General features: G+C 36.5%; 1 protein-coding gene across 10 annotated transcripts in view; it reads left to right on the top strand.

Moving 5' to 3' along the window:
* Nucleotides 1–1,150: 1,150 nt before the first annotated feature.
* Nucleotides 1,151–17,884, top strand: part of LOC129640338 (uncharacterized) — a 478,862-nt gene continuing 462,128 nt past the window's right edge. For 8 of the 10 annotated variants that reach the window (XR_008708748.1, XM_055565611.1, XM_055565605.1 and 5 more), the window contains exons 1-3: nt 1,151–1,428; nt 2,436–2,503; nt 5,776–5,922. The gene's annotated coding sequence lies outside the window, so the exon portion shown is untranslated. Of the gene's footprint in view, nt 1,429–2,435; nt 2,504–2,899; nt 3,104–5,775; nt 5,923–17,884 lie in introns of all 10 variants that reach the window. The other 2 variants (XM_055565607.1, XM_055565608.1) reach the window with 2 other exon arrangements.

The raw sequence follows: 17,884 nt of genomic DNA, 5'->3' as shown, positions 1-17,884 counted from the left end.
AGTATGTTTGGGGTTTGGTGGATGGAGCACAGCACTGAGGTTCAGATGTTTGGATTCTTTTTCTAGTTCTGCCACTAAACTGTTGTGTGACTTGAAACAACTCTTTTCTATCTGGGTCTCCATTTTCTCATCAGTAAATGAGGGAATTAGATAAAATTATTTTTTTTAGGTTCATTCTAGCTACATTCAGTATTTAAATATTCTATTTTGTGGACCAGATGACTTCCTTTGGTGATATGGAATACATTAGAAATGTTTTCCAGTGAATAGGGCTATTAATAGAAACTTTGAGTTAGCTCATTACAGCTTTTAGACGTTTGCTTTGATAAAGGAGTTTAAACATAAATATGTTCGCCTATTATGGTACCATGTAAGGCCGCACAGCTTCAAGAGCACTTGGTGAAGGAAAAGAAATACTCAGGTATCATATTGAGGTTTAATAGCATGAGAGAATTTCAGCTTTGTTTAAAACAGGGTTCATAAATTTACAAGGTCAAGGGATTCAGTGTTCCGGTGACAATTTGTGTTCAAAAGAAACAAAATATTCTAAGTTTAATTTTGAACACTGAGTACTAGCAAGGGTCCACTTTAAACCAGCATATTATCTAAATCCATAGCACTTCAAAATGGAAGCTACTTGAACTAATCGTGAGACTGTAAGGCTACTAGAGATCCTAGTTGTAGCCTTCCCCCATCCCCGCCCCCACGCCTTCAACTCGAGGCCTCAGTTTCTAGGTCTAAAAGCTTAAAGGAAAAAAAAAAAAAAGTGGATTTCCCATAAACGCTAGAGAGGGGTGTTTCACATTGGTTCAGCATTCCTTCGACCGTTTATTTCACTGAGAAATCTGACCACCTGTTGCTTCCAGATTAGTTTTCTTGTTGCTTTGAATTCTTGCTCACCTTGATTGTGTGTGTGTGTGTGTGTGTGTGCGCGCGTCTCTCTGTGATTAATCTTCTTTTAGACCCCTTAAAGTACACGCACAGATATTTGTACAGCATTGCAGGGAAAACAAACTTTTTCAACAGCTATTAAGTGCGGGTAAAAGGCGAAGACCACCTCCCCAGCCAACGGCCGGCCCCCCCCAACACTCCCCCCACCTCCTCTCCGCTCACTTCCCCCGCCCCCACCGCTAACCCCACCCCCGCGCGCCAGGTCGGGGCAGAGTTACGTCACCCGCAGCCGGCGGTTCCTTGGGATGCGCTGGGCGCTGAGGGCCGCGGTGACCCGCGTGCTGGGCGCAGCGCAACCGGGACCTGTCCTTCCCCTGCCCAACCGCCCTGTTGGTAGCTGAGGGAATCCTGCCCCCGCGGCGTCTGGCCGGAGAGGGTAGGGGAAGAGGCAAGTAGGAAGGCGGCTTGCTGTAACCCTCGGGTGCGGCTGTAGCGGGAGGCGTTTACCATTCTGAGGAGCATCCATTTGAAAGCCCTGTAAGGCGATATGGTCTAACAAAACGCGGGTAGTTGTGGAGGGGAGGAGGCCCACCGGATTGCCAGGGCAGAGGAACGGGGAGAGTCAGAGTAACCGGGAGGCCTTTGGTCCCTTGGCCTCAGGTGGTCAGGCTGCCTCAGTCTCGCAGCTCTGCTCGAAGCTTCGCATTGCAGATGGAGGTCCTGACAGACTAGTGGGAGGCTTTTGGGTGAGGACAGGCAGGGAAAGTGTCCTAAGAAAAACCGAGGACGGAAAAAGGGAGTGAGGGGACAGTTAGTTTGGCTAACTGACAACTTGGTGGGACAGGACCATAGATTGGAGGAGTCTCTCTGAGGTGAGAGTCTCCAGAGATTTCCTTCACAGGGACAGCCTGAGGCAGAACAAGGAGGAAAATGGGGGTGTGGGGGCGCGAATTTAGAGTAGGCTAACTTCAGCTCGACATGAGGAAAATTTACCACAGAATTTTAGCTGTTAGCAAACGCGCGCTGCTGCCTTGTCGAACTCTGACGGCTGTTCTAGCCGTCGAATTCCAACCTTATGATTAGATATCAACTGTATATTTTTTTTTTTTTTAGTTCCCTGAGTCAATTATTCTTCCTGTATGATAAGAACATAATAATCCCTCTCTGCATTATTTATATTGTTTTCTTATGGATAAAGAAATCCACCCTGCCCAGATCAGCTGATTATATCCTTTAGAATATTTTGTTTGTTTAAAATTTTAACACCTTATTGTCTTGGATATGGATAATAGAACGTCTATAGTTGTACATTTAAAATACATTAAGCTTAATTAAAACGCTAGTAATTAGGGCCATTCAAGTTGAATCTTGCTACATAGACTGTAGACCCAGACCTTTCTACATAAAAGAATGTACTTGGAAATAAACTAATATTCAAAGCTAGTCAGTATTCAGAAGAATGCACTTTGAGATCTTGAGAAGGGAAATTGGATCACTAATTTTTAAATTATTTTGACAGTTTTGTTTCCTTTTTTTTTTTAAAGCTGAGATGAAAACTCTTGGTGAATATTTTGCATAAACAGCCACGTGGAGATGCAAGAGTACAAAACAGGTAACACTTATCTGGAGTTAAAAGAAGAAAGCAGCAGAAACTGGAAAGACCAAAACAAAGAGAACAAAAAGAGAAAAGCCATTTAGGTAGATTTCAAGGAGTAATGTTAAATAGCAAAAAAAAAAAAAAAAAAAAAAAGAAAGAAAGAAAGCCATTGCACACCAAAACTTGCTTTCCTTGAAGGATTTTAAGTAATATTACACAATCATAGTAAGCACAACCACATCTTTTAATTAATGAAATTCACTGTGCCTGGCACATAGTAACCCCATATTACCCATTTGTTGATTCTGCTCGAATGACATAAACATTTTCCCTCTTTATTTTAACAGACTCTCTGCTCGATGCCAGAACTTCACTAAGGGTTTCTGTTATGCTAACTATATTTTTTTTCAGAGTAACTGAAAGCTATTGGAGGTTAGTTCACCACTGGAGACTACCAAAAGTCCTTTCTTTTATCCACCCCCCTACCTCTGTGCAGCCTCACTTAACTTCACACCTCAGGTGAGGGGGAAATCAGAGAAGGACTAGCAGCATGCCAGTGCTGGTAGCCTCATTGCCAGTTTCTTCATCCATTTTAAAGCTACAGATAATCTGACAGTAAGCATTAGGATTTTTTCAGATCTTCCTATTCCCCTAACAACCCTCATTTTTAATCTGAGAATGTCTACCAGATATATCACCCTAATATTTTCCTTTTTAATTGGAACATAATTGCTTTACAATGTTGTGGTGGTAGAAAGTAGCATTGACATATAAAAACTAACGTGTAAAATAGATAACTAGTGCAAAGCTGCTATATAACAGGGAGCCCTGACTGGTGCTCTGTGATGACCTAGAGAGATGGATTGAGGGGGTGGTGTGGGGGAGGGAGGCTCAAGAGGGAAGGGATATATATATATATGTGTGTGTGTGTGTATATATATGTGTGTGTGTGTGTGTGCGCGCGCGCACGTGCACGCTCTCAGTCGCTTCAGTCATCTCCAGTTCTTTACGACCCTAGGGACTGTATCCTGCCAGGCTCCTCTGTCCATGGGATTCTCCAGGCAAGAATCCTGGAATGGATTGCCATGCCCTTCTCCAGGGATCTTCCTGACCCAGGGATTGAACCTGCATCTCCTGTATCTCCTGCACTGCAGGCAGATTCTTTACTGCTGAACTACTGGGAAGCCTATATATATATATTCATATATATATTAAAAATTATGACATTTATATTGATGTATGGCAGTGACCATGACCCTAATACTTGACTATAGTTTCTAGAACTCTGTTGTCCAGTCCAGTACCACTAGCCACATGTGACTATTAACATTTCAGTCAGTTAAAATTAATCAAAATTTAAAATTGTGTTCTCAAGTCCCACTAGTCATATTTTACATGCTTAACAGACATATGTGGCCATTTGTATTGAATAGTTCAGATGTAGAATATTCCAACATTGCAGAAAGTTCTTTTGGACTTGGCTGCTCTAGAAAGCATGGCAGCCCTTTGTCATATCTGCAGTTTAAAAGATATTCAAACCCAGGTTTCTTGACAAACAAGATTAAGGTAAACAAAATATTCTCTAGTAGATAAAGAAGTGGCTGTATAAGGCAGGACATGAGTTAATTGGCTCAGTGGAGGGCCAGAAAAAAGCAAAACAAAACATGGCAGTACCACTCGTTTAATTTGGTCATACTTATTTAGGCTGGGAAAGTGAGACCTATGTTGAAGTGTTTTTCCAGAGTGCTTTGGCTATGATTTCAGACCATTTGTTTAATGTTAACATCAACGACTCAAGTTAAAGCATTTCTACATACACAGTTATAAAGTTTAAAGACAGTAAATGGAAGGGGAAGAGTTGATTCTAAGAGCATCTGCATTATCACAATATTACTTTATAAATGCCATTAATATATCCTTTGTATCTTCCCTATTGTGGGTTTCAAGAGCTGAGTAATACAGGTAGGAACACTGCAGACTGCAACAACTTTAAGCTTCAAAATTACCGGTACTAATAATGATTCACATTTCTGTAATGAATGTCTTACATTTTAGAAAGTGTTCTCATTTTTCTTTCCATGGATCTCACAATGCACTCCTGATGTAGATAGAGCAAATACTACTATTCTTCTCTTTTTTGTGTGATTTTTTTTTTTTCATATTTTTAAATTATTATTATTATTTTTTTTTTACTTCACAATATTGTATTGGTTTTGCCATACATCAACATACTATTCTTCCCTTAAGGTTCTTTTCTTTCTAGTCTTCTTTGCCTTGACTCAGATGCCACCTCCTCCATTAATCTGTTTCTTTAAGTGTTAACTCTTTAGCTCTGGTCTGTATGGTAAATGTCTTAAGCTAGTTATCAATGCTGTTGATGTACTTTTGATCTTAATAGATTCACAATTCCTCTAGGACAGAAGTTGTGTCAGATTTATATTTGTAGTTTTATTTTTATTTTATTAAGATAAAACTCATATGACATAAAATTAACTATTTTAAAGTCTACAATTCAGAGATATTTAGTATATTCACTGTGTTGTGCAACCATCACTTTCTATTTCCAAAACATTTTCATTATCCCAAAATGGAACCCTGTACCTATTAAACAATCACTATTCCCTGCCTCCCTCGGAGAAGGCAATGGCACCCCACTCCAGTACTCTTGCTTGGAAAATCCCATGGACGGAGGAGCCTGGTAGGCTGCAATCCATGGGGTCGCTAAGAGTCGGACACGACTGAGTGACTTCACTTTCACTTTTCACTTTCATGCATTGGAGAAGGAAATGGAAACCCACTCCAGTGTTCTTGCCTGGAGAATCCCAGGGATGGGGGAGCCTGGTGGGCTGCCATCTTTGGGGTCGCACAGAGTCGGACATGACTGAAGTGACTTAGCATAGCATAGCATAGCATTCCCTGCCTCCCTATAACCCCTGGAAACCACTAATTATTCTGTGTTTGTGGATTTATCTGTTCTGGATATTTCAACTAACTGGAATCACACACTATGCAACCTTATCTGTCTGGCTTCTTTCACTTAGCAGGTTTTCAGGATTTTTTCACATTGTAGCATATATTGGTATTTCATTCAGATTTATATTTGAGTTTTGTATTTTACTAAAGAGGCAATCAGTAAATAGTAGCATAATTGTTTAATGGTGGACTATATTACCCCAACAACAAATTTTACCCTAAACTCCCATACCTAATAGCATATGCTAATATAATGCAGTCTGTATAAATAGATAAGGCCTGAACCTGATTAAATTCTGTTATTTAATCCTTAGCTACTCAGAATATCTAAGCCTTAAACATTAACCGTCAGAAGACTTTCTCTATTTATCCATTCTGAGACGTGGCAAAAACAAGTTGTTTTTTCTGACGATATCCAGCTGTGACATCTTCTCCTATTGAAGTTCATCTGTGGATAGAAGGTAAGGTGTTTTGAAACATCTTAGCTCTGCAGATCATATTTGATCTTTAATGGCTCAGCTGCCCAGATTTCACAAAGTATTAATATATAAAAACACTTATTTTGTAATATTTTACAGAAGATCCTTCAATATTAAAGATTTGAACCTGAATCTGTCTTTAAAGGTTCATAGCACTATGTTTTAATAAACACATTCTCAGAAAAATGTCCATTTCTTGTTTAGTGTCTTCCTTGTATGACTGTTGAAATTAATGTATTAATTAAATTTTAATTAATATATTAATTGTGAATTGGACTTAATAAAATTAATTAATATATAATTATTGGAAACAATCATTCTAAAATAATGACATGAGGCAACCACACTAGTAAATAAAGCACACTGCCTAACAGATGTGATTTATATTCTTCTATTGGAAGGAGCTAATACTGACTGAAGAGAATGGATTATAGAATAGCAGATACAATGAAAGTGAAAGAAAGTGAAAGTGAAGTCTTTCAGTCGTGTCTGACTCTTTGCGACCCCGTGGACTGTAGTCTACCAGGTTCCTCTGTCCATGGGATTTTCCAGGCAATAGTCCTGGAGTGGGTTGCCATTTCCTTCTCCAGGGGATCTTCCTAACCCAGGGCTCAAACCTGAGTCTCCTGCATTGTAGACAAACGCTTTACCATCTGAGCCACCAGGGAAGCCAGTAGATGCAATGAAAGGAGAAGTTAAATGTTATTAATTAAATTAATTTTATTATTAATTATAGTTTGTTACATTTAAAATAAATTTGACATTTGAGAGCAAGGGCTATGCCTGCCTCTATTACTAGCTGTTCATATTAATAGATATTGAAAAAATATTTACTGATTTAAGAGTGAGGAAAGATCCAAAGTTGTCTTTTATCAGATGTCTTTATTAGCAATGCACCAAGGAGCACTTTAGAGAAGATTGGCTGCTCTTAGCATTTTTTAATTACAGAAACTCTTCTAAAGATGATTAGTGATTGTGAAGCTTTGCTTTATTGCAGTATTTTCTTTACTTAGGGATTACAAAAGATGGTGTAGCATATTCTGTTTTGTTAAGTAAAATGTTTAAGGTACTATATAGATTAAAATCATATTTTATCATTACAGAATTATAATGTCTTGTTTATACTTTACTTTTTAAACTTAATAAAGTTTTAATTCTCATCCATAAAAATAGTTACAGTGCATACCCCTCTCCAGTACTCTTGCCTGGAAAATCCCATGGACAGAGGAGGCTGGAAGGCTGCAGTCCATGGGGTCGCTGAGGGTCGGACATGGCTGAGCGACTTCACTTTCACTTTTCACTTTGATGCATTGGAGAAGGAAATGGCAGCCCACTCCAGTGTTCTTGCCTTGAGAATCCCAGGGACGGGGGAGCCTGGTGGGCTGCCGTCTATGGGGTCGCACAGAGTTGGACACGACTGAAGCGACTTAGCAGCAGCAGCATAAGTTTATCTTCACATTAAGCTGAAATATTACAGTTATCTAGCACAAAAATTTATGTGAGAACTTACATCATTTATGTCAATAAAATTATTTTTATGCAGAGGCATGTCAAGTGAAAAGTAAATTTCAAAAATTTGGTTCATATTTTAATTCTTTTGTAATTCTTAATGTTACCATGTTTCTGTTTTGCATATACATTAACTGGTATTATATTTTAGATTCCATATATAAGTTACATCATACAGTATTTGTATTCAACTTATTTAACTTGAAATACTATTCTGTAGGTCCATCCACTTTGCTTCAAATGACAGAATTTTATTCTTTTTCATGGCTGAGTAATATGGGAGGTGGGTTCCATATCTTCACTATTGTAAATAGTTCTGTTATGAACATTGGGGTGCATGTATCTTTTTTAATTTGTATCTTTGTATATGCATTCAATATGGAGTTGCTTGGTGATATGGTTGTTCTATTTTTAGTTTTTTGAGACCCCTTCATACTGTTTTCCACAGTGGCTGCACCAATTTAAATTCTCACCAACAGTGTACAAAGGTTCCCTTTTCTCCACATCCTCTCCAATGTTTGTAATTGTGTACACTTTGATGATAGCCATTCTGACAGATGTAAGGTGATATCTCATTGTTGCTTTTATTTTTGCATGTCTCTAACAATCAGCAATGTTGAACATCTTTTCATGCACCTCCTGACCATGTGCTTCCTTGCAAAAATGTCTATTCAAGCCTTCTGCCCATTTTTATTGGCTTTTTCATGTTAATTTCTATGAACTGTTTGCATATTTTGGATATTAACCCCTTAGTAGTCTTATCATTTGCAAGTATTTTCTGCAATTCTGTAGGTAGAGTTTTCTTTTTATCAGTGGTTTCCTTTGCTGTGCAAAAGCTTTTAAGGAGCAAGCTGCCATTTACTTATTTTTGCTTTTATTTCTTTTGCCTTAGAAGACTGATCCAAGAAAATATTGCTGTGATTTATGTCAAAGAATATTCTGCCTATGTTTCTTTTAGGAGTTTTATGATATTTGCTCTTACATTTAAGTCTTTTAAACCATTTTGAGTTTATTTTTATATATGGTACGATGGAATGTTTTAATCTCATTGTTTTATATGTGGGTGTCCAGTTTTCCCAGCACCACTTGTTGAAAAGTCTGTCTTATCTCCATTGAATATTCTTGACTCCTTTTTCATAGATTAGTTGATCATGGGTGCATAGGTTTATTTGTGGTATCTCTATTCTGTACCATTCATTGATCTATGTCTGTTTTTGTGCCAATACCACACCGCTTTGATACTGTAGCTTTGTATTATAGTCTGAAGTCTGAGAGGTTTTTATCTCCAGCTTTATACTTTTTTCTTAAGATTGCTTTGGCAGTTTGGCGTTTTGTGTCATTCCATATTAATTTTAGGATATTTGATCTACTCTGTGAAAAATGTCATGGGTATTTTAATAGGGATTGTATTAAATCTCTATATTGCTTTTGGTAGTATGGACATTTTATAAAAGATTAATTCTCCCAGACCAACAGTATGGGATATATTTGCATTTCTTTGTATCATCTTCAATTTTTTTCATCAGTATTTTATAGTTTTCGGAGTACAGATCTTTCACTTTCTTGGTTCAGTTCATTCCTTGGTATTTTATTCTTTTTGATGCAACTTCAAGTGGAATTGTTTTCATGATTTTTCTTCCTAATATTTCATTATTAGTGCATAGAATTGTGACATGTTTCTGTATATGAATCTTATATGTTGAAAACTTGCTAAAATCATTTATTCGGATAGTTTTTTGGGTGGAGACTTTAGAATATTTTTTATAATGTATCATATCATCTGCAGACTGTGAATTTTTTCATTTCCCTTCTGATTTTGATAATTTTTATTATTTTTCTTGTCTGACTTCTGTGGCTAGGACTTCCACTACTATGTTAGATAGAAGCGGTGAGAATGGGCATGCTTGTCTTGTTACTGAATTTAGCAGGAAGGCTTCGAGTATTATATTGGTTGTGGGTTTGTCATAAATGGTATTTATTATGTTGAGATAGAATCCCTCTGTACTCACTTTGATGAGAGTTTTCTTTTTTGATGAACAGATATTGAATTTTATCAACTCCTATTTCTGTGTCTGTTGAGATGATCATGTGATTTGATTTCCATCCTTCCTTTTGTCATTGTGATGTATCACATTATTGATTTGTGAGTGTTGAACCATCTTTGTGACCTTGGAATAACTCCAAGATGATTATGGTATATGATCCATTTATATGTTGTTGGATTCAGTTTGCTAATATTTTGTTGAAGATTTTTTTGCATCTGTATAGAAAAGCCCTTAATGTTCTTCTATTCTTAGTTATGTTAATTTATACTAAAGCATGTGTGTGATTCTGTGAACTGTATATCTAGGAAGAATAAAGCAACTGGGGTTACAGAGGACTTCACTGTGAGAAACAAAAGCCAGTCAAGTGTGGATCTGTTTCTTTTTGTGTGTGTGTGTGAGCCACTTGCCTTTTATTGTTTTTAAATAAATGTATTTATTTTAATTGGAGGCTAATTACTTTACAATATTGTGGTAGTTTTTGCCATACATCTACATGAATCAGCCATGACTGTACATGTTTTCCCCCATCCTGAACCCTCCTCCCTTTCCATCCTCTGGGTTGTCCCAGAGCACCAGCTTTGAGTGCCCTGCTTCATGCATCAAACTTGCACTGGTCATCTATTTTACATATGGTAATACACATGTTTCAATGCTATTCTCTCAGATCATGCCACCCTCCTTCTCCCACAGAGTCCAAAAGTCTGTTCTTTACATCTGTGTCTCTTTTTCTGTCTTGCATATAGGGTCATTGTTACCATCTTTCTAAATTCCATATATATGTGTTAATATACTGTATTGGTGTTTCTCTTTCTGACTTACTTAATTCTGTATAATAGGCTCCAGTTTCATCCACCTCATGAGAACTGATTCACATGCATTCTTTGTAATAGCTGAGTAATATTCCATTGTGTATATGTACCACCACTTCCTTATCCCATTCTGAAGGCTGCCTTTTCACCTTGCTTATAGTTTCCCTCATTGTACAAAAGTTTTTACATTTAGTTTGGTCCCATTTGTTTATTTTTTCATTTATTTACATTACTCTGGGAGGTGGGTCATGGGAGGATCTTTCTGTGATGTATGTCAGAGAGTGTTCTGCCTATGTTTTCCTCTAATCGTTTTATAGTTTCTGGTCTTACATTTAGATCTTTAATACATTTTGAGTATATTTTTGTGTATGGTGTAACAAAATGTTCTAGTTTCATCTTTTATCAGGTGGTTGACAAGTTTTCCCAGCACTACTTGTTAAAGAGTGTTTTTTCTGCATTGTATATTTTTGCCTCCTTTGTCAAAGATAAGGTGTCCATAGGTGTTTGCGTTTATCTCTGAGCTTTCTATTTTATTCCGCTGATCTATATTTTTGTCCTTGTGCCAGTGCCATACCTTCTTGGTGACTGTAGCTTTGTTAGTCTGAAATTAGGCAGGTTGATTCCTCCAGTTCCATTCTTCTTTCTCAAGATTGCTTTGGCAATTCGAGTTTTTTTGCTTTTCCATACAAATTGTGAAATTATTTGTTCTAGTTCTGTGAACAATACCGTTGGTAACTTGCATTAAATCTGTAGATTACTTTGGGTAATATACTCATTTTCACTATATTGATTCTTCCAATCCACCAACATGATATATTTCTTCATCTCTTTGTGTCATCTTTGAGTTCTTTCAGTAGTTTTTTTTTTTTTTTAGTTTTCTATATGTAGGTCTTTCATTTCTTTAGGTAAACTTATTCCCAAGTATTTTTTTCGTTGGAATGGGAATGGGATTGTTTTCTTAATTTCTCTTTCTATTTTCTCATTTTTATTGTATAGTAATGCAAGGGATTTATCTGTATTAATTTTATATCCCACAACTTTGCTAGTGGAATTATAGCTGGTAATAGTTTTCTGGTGTTGTCTTTTGGGTTTTCTATGTAGAGGATCATGTCATCCACAAACAGAGTTTTACTATTTCCATTCCAGTTGGGATTCTTTTATTTCTTTTTCTTCTCTGATGGCTGTGGTTTGGACTTCCAAAACTGTTGAATAGTAGTGGTGAGACTGGGCACCCCTGTCTTGTTCCTGATATTTAGAGGAAATGCTTTCTGTTTTTTTTTTTTTTTCCCATTGAGGATAATGTTTGCTGTGGGTTTGTCATATATGGCTTTTATTATGTTGAGGTATGTTTCTTCTATTCCTGCTTTCTGCAGAGTTTTGATCATAAGTCACTGTTGTAACTTGTCAAAGGCTTTCTCTGCATCTACTGAGATAATCATTTGGCTTGTAATCTTTCAATTTGAAAAATTGTGTATCGTATTGATTGATTTGCAAATATTGAAGAATCCTTGCATCCCTGGGGTAAAGCCCACTTGGTCATGACGTATGATCCTTTAAATATGTTGTTGGATTTAGTTTGCTAGAATTTTGTTGAGAATTTTTGCGTCTATGTTCATCACTGATATTGGCCTATAGTTTTCTTGTTTTGTGGCATCTTTGGTTTTGGTATTAGGGTGATGGTGGCCTCATAGAATGAGTTTGGCAGTTTACCTTCCTTTGTAATTTTCTGGAAGAGTTTGAGTAGGATAGATGTTAGCTTTTCTCTAAATTTTTGGTAGAATTCACCTTGAGGCCATCTGATCCTGGACTTTCGTTTCTTGGAAGAATTTTGATTACAGTTTCAATTTCTGTGCTTGAGATGGGTCTGTAAAATTTTCTATTTCTTCCTGGTTCAGTTTTGGTAGGTTATACTTTTCTAAGAATTTGTCCATTTCCTCCAAGTTGTCCATTTTATTGGCGTATATTTTCTGATAATAGTCTCTTATGATCCTTTGTATTTCTGTGTTGTCTGTTGTGGTTTCTCCATTTTCATTTCTAGTTTTATTGATTTGATTTTTCTCCCTTTGTTTCTTGATGAGTCTGGCTAATGGTTTGTCTATTTTATTTATCTTCTCAAAGAAGCAGCTTTTAATTTTGTTGATTTTTGCTATAGTCTAGTTTGTTTCTCTTTCATTTACTTCTGTTTCAATTTTTATTATTTCCTTCCTTCTATTAACATTGGGGTTATTCTTGTTCTTTTAGATACTGTAGATGTAAAGTTAGGTTGTTTATTTGATGTTTCTCCTGTTGATTGAGATAGGTTTGTATTGCTATGAACCTCCCTCTTAGCACTGCTTTACTGACTCCCATAGGTTTTGGGTTGTCATGTTTTCATTTTCACTTGTTTCTATTCATATTTTGATTTCGATTTTTATTTTTGCAGTGATCTGTTGGTTATTCAGAAGCATGTTGTTTAGCCTATATATGTTTGTGTTTTTAACAGTTTCTTTTCCCCTGTAGTTGACATCTAATCTTACCAGTTTGTGATCAGAAAAGATGCTTGAAATGATTTCAATGTTTTAATATTTACCAGGGCTAGAATTATGGCCCAGGATGTGATTAGTCCTGGAGAATGTTCTGTGTGCACTTTAGAAAAAGTTGAAAATATTTTTTTTGGGTGAAATGCTCTATAGATATCAATTGGATCTAACTGGTCCATTGTATCATTTAAAGCTTGTGTTCCTTGCTAATTTTCTGGCTGCTTGATATATCCGTAGGTGTGAGTGGGGTATTAAAGCCCCTCACTATTATGAGTTGCTGTTAATTTCCCCTTTCATTCTTCTTAGCATTTGTCTTACATATTGTGGTGCTCCTGTGTCAAGTACATTTATATTTATAATTGTTTTATCTTCTTGGACTCATCCTTTGATCATTATGTAGTTTCCTTCTTTTTCTTTTACCATGGTCTTCATTTCAAAGTGTATTTTATCTGATATAAGTATTGCTGCTCCTGCTTTCTTTTGGTTCTCATTTGCATGAAATATCTCTTTCCATTCACATTCAGTCTGTATGTGTACCTTGTTTTGAGGTGGGTCTCTTGTAGACAGCATATATAAGGTTCTTGTTTTTGTATCCGTTCAGCTTGTGTTTGTCTTTTGGTTGGAGCATTTAACCCATTTACATTTAAGGTGATTATTGATAAGCATGATCCTGTTACCATTTATTTTGTTGTTTTGGGTTTATTTTTATAAAACTTTTCTGTGTTTCTTGTCTAGAGAACATCCATTAGCATTTGTTGAAGAGCTGGTTTAGTGGTGCTGAGCTCTCTCAGCTTTTGCTTCTCTGCAAAATTTTGGATTTCTCCTTTATATCTGAATGAGATGGATTGCTGGTTAGATTAATCTTGGTTGTGCCAATCCCTTCTGGCCTAAAGAATTTCTTTGAAAGATAACCTGTTATCCTTGAGGGGATCCCCTTGTGTGTTCTTTGTTGCTTTTCCCTTGCTGCTTTTAAGTTTTGCTCTTTGTGTGTGAGTTTTCTTAGTTTGTTTAATATGTGTCTTTGGGTGTTTCACCTAAGGATTTGTCCTGTTTGGGTTTTTCTGGGTTTCTTGGATTTGCACCACTATTTCCTTCCCCATTTTAGGAAAGTTTTTGACTGTTATCTCCTCAAATAATTTCTCATGCATTTTCTTTGTGTCTTCTTCCTCTGGGACACCAATGATTCAAATGTTGGGGCCCTTAACATTGTCCCAGAGGTCTCTGAGGTTGTCCTCATTTCTTTTAATTCTTTTTTCCTCTCTTGTTCATTATTTCCACCATTCTATTTTCCACCTCACTTATCCTATCTTCTGCCTCAGTTATTCTACTGTTGGTTCCCTCCAGAGTGCTTTAATCTCAGTTATTGCATTGTTCATTATTGATTGACTCTTCTTTATTTCTTCTAGGTCCTTATTAAATATTTATTGCATCTTCTCAATACTTGTCTCTAGTCTACTTATCTGTAGATCTGTTTTGTTTTCAAGATTTTGGATCATCTTTACTGTAATTATTCTGCATTCCTTTTCAGGTAGACTCCCTATCTCCTCCTCTTTGATTTGGTTTGGTGGGGTTTTTTAAGTATAAATTTATTTATTTTAATTGGAGGCTAATTACTTTACAAAATTGTATTGGTTTTGCCATACATCAACATGAATCTGCCATGAGTGTACACATGTTCCCCATCCTGAACCCCTCTCCCACCTCCCTCCCCATACCATCCCTGTGGGTCATCCCAGTGTACCAGGCCTGAGCATCCGGTATCATGCATCGAACCTGGACTGGCAGTTCATTTCACATATGATATACATATTTCAATGCCATTCTCCAAATCATCCCACCCTTGCCCTCTCCCACAGAGTGCAAAAGACTGTTCTATACATCAGTGTCTTTTTTGCTGTCTTACATACAGGGTTATCATTACCATCTTTCTAAATTCCATATATATGTGTTAGTATACTGTATTGGTGTTTGTCTTTCAGGCTTACTTCACTCTGTATAATAGGCTCCAGTTTCATCCACCACCTTAGAACTGATTCAAACGTATTCTTTTCAATGGCTGAGTAATATTCCATTGTGTGTATGTACCATAGCTTTCTTATCCATTCATCTGCTGATGGACATCTAGGTTGCTTCCATGTCCTGGCTATTATAAACAGTGCTGCGATGAACATTGGGGTATACATGTTTCTTTCAATTCTGGTTTCCTGGGTGTGTATGCCCAGCAGTGGGATTGCTGGGTCATATGGCAGTTCTATTTCCAGTTTTTTAAGGAATCTCCACACTGTTCTCCATAGTGGCTGTACTAGTTTGCATTCCCACCAACAGTGTAAGAGGGTTCCATTTTCTCCACACCCTCTCCATCATTTATTGCTTGTAGACTTTTGGATCGCAGCCATTCTGACTGGCGTGAATTGGCACCTCATTGTGGTTTTGATTTGCATTTCTCTGAAAATGAGTGATGTTGAACATCTTTTCATGTGTTTGCTAGACATCTGTATGTCTTCTTTGGAGAAATGTCTGTTTAGGTATTTGGCCCATTTTTTGATTGGGTCGTTTGTTTTTCTGGAATTGAGTTGTAGGAGTTGCGTGTGTATTTTTGAGATTAGTTGTTTGTCAGTTGCTTCATTTGCTGTTATTTTCTCCCATTCTGAAGGCTGTCTTTTCACCTTCCTTATGGTTCCCTTTGTTGTGCAGAAGCTTTTAATTTTAATTAGGTCCCATTTGTTTATTTTTGCTTTTATTTCCAATATTCTGGGAGGTGGGTCATAGAGGATCCTGCTGTAATTTATGTCAGAGTGTGTTTTGCCTGTGTTCTCCTCTAGGAGTTTTATAGTTTCTGGTCTTACATTTAGATCTTTAATCCATTTTGAGTTTATTTTTGTGTATGGTATTAGAAAGCGTTCTAGTGTCATTCTGTTACAACTGGTTGACCAGTTTTCCCAGCACCACTTGTTAAAGAGATTGTCTTTTCTCCTTTGTATATTATTGCCTCCTTTGTTAAAGATAAGGTGTTCATAGGTGCATGGATTTATCTCTGGGCTTTCTATTTTGTTCCATTGATCTATATTTCTGTCTTTGTGCCAGTACCATACTGTCTTGATGACTATGGCTTTGTAGTAGAGCCTGAAGTCAAGCAAGTTGATTCTTCCAGTTCCATTTTTCTTTGTCAATATTGCTTTGGCTATTCGAGGTTTTTTGTATTTCCATACAAATTGTGAAATTATTTGCTCTAGCTCTGTGAAAAATACCGTTGGTGGCTTGATAGGAATTGTATTGAATCTACAGTTTGCTTTGGGTAGTATACTCATTTTCATTACACTGATTCGTCCAATCCATGAACATGGAATATTTCTCCATCTATTTGTGTCCTCTTTGATTTCTTTCACCAGTGTTTTATAGTTTTCTATATATAGATCTTTTGTTTGTTTAGGTAGATATATTCCTAAGTATTTCATTCTTTTCGTTGCAATGGTGAATGGAATTGTTTCCTTAATTTCTCTATTTTCTCATTATTAGTTTATAGGAATGCAAGGGATTTCTGTGTGTTGATTTTATGTCCTGCTACTTTACTATATTCTTTGATTAGCTCTAGTAATTTTCTGGTTGAATTTTAAGGGTTTTCTATGTAGAGGATCAATTCATCTGCAGAGTTTTACTTCTTCTTTTCCAATTTGGATTCCTTTTATTTATTTTTCTTCTCTGATTGCTGTGTCCAAAACTTCCAAAACTATGTTGCATAGTAGTGGTGAAAGTGGGCGCCCTTGTCTTGTTCCTGACTTTAAGGGAAATGCTTTCAATTTTTCACCATTGAGGATAATGTTTGTGGTGGGTTTGTCACATATAGCTTTTATTATGCTGAGGTATTTTCCTCTGTTCCTGCTTTCTGGAGAGTTTTTATCATAAATGAATGTTGAATTTTGTCAAAGGCTTTCTCTGCATCTATTGAGATAATCATACGGTTTTTATTTTTCAATTTGTTAATGTGGTGCATTTCATTGATTGATTTGTGGATATTGAAGAATCCTTGCATCCCTGGGATAAAGCCCACTTGGTCATGGTGTATATGATCTTTTTAATGTGTTGTTGGATTTTGATTGCTAGAATTTTGTTAAGGATTTTTGCATCTATGTTCATCAGTGATATTGGCCTGTAGTTTTCTTTTTTGTGGCATCTTTGTCAAGTTTTGGTATTAGGGTGATGGTGGTCTCATAGAATGAGTTTGGAAGTTTACCTTCCTCTGCAATTTTCTGGAAGAGTTTGAGTAGGATAGGTGTTAGCTCTTCTCTAAATTTTTGGTAGAATTCAGCTGTGAAGCCATCTGGACTTGGGCGTTTGTTTGCTGGAAGGTTTCTGATTACAGTTTCAATTTCTGTGCTTGTAATGGGTCTGTTAAGATTTTCTGTTTCTTCCTGGTTCAGTTTTAGAAATTTGTACTTTTCTAAGAATTTGTCCATTTCTTCCAAGTTATCTGTTTTATTGGCATTAAATTGCTGATAGTAGTCTCTTATGATCCTTTGTATTTGTGTGTTGTCTTTTGTGATCTCTCCATTTTCATTTCTAATTTTATTGATTTGATTTTTTCCCTTTGTTTCTTGATGAGCGTGGGTAATGATTTTTCAATTTTATTTATCCTCTCAAAGAACCAGCTTTTGGCTTTGTTGATTTTTTTCTATGGTCTCTTTTGTTTCTTTTACATTTATTTCTGTCCTAATTTTTAAGATTTATTTCCTTCTACTAATCTTGGGGTTCTTCATTTCTTCCTTTTCTAGTTGCTTTTGATGTAGAGTTAGGTTATTTATTTGACTTTTTTCTTGTTTCTTGAGGTATGCCTGTATTGCTATGAACCTTCCCCTTAGCACTGCTTTTACAGTGTCGCACAGGTTTTGGGTTGTTGTGTTTTCATTTTCATTCATTTCTATGCATATTTTGATTTCTTTTTTGATTTATCCTGTGATTTGTTGATTATTCAGCAGTGTGTTGTTCAGCCTCCATATGTTGGAATTTTTAATAGTTTTTCTCCTGTAATTGAGATCTAATCTTACTGCATTGTGGTCAGAAAAGA

The sequence above is a fragment of the Bubalus kerabau genome, chromosome X (genome assembly GCF_029407905.1).
Source record: "Bubalus kerabau isolate K-KA32 ecotype Philippines breed swamp buffalo chromosome X, PCC_UOA_SB_1v2, whole genome shotgun sequence".
NCBI classification, from domain to species: domain Eukaryota; kingdom Metazoa; phylum Chordata; class Mammalia; order Artiodactyla; family Bovidae; genus Bubalus; species Bubalus kerabau.
Note: the sequence above shows the minus strand (reverse complement) of the source record. Positions and strands in the feature narration are given on the sequence as shown.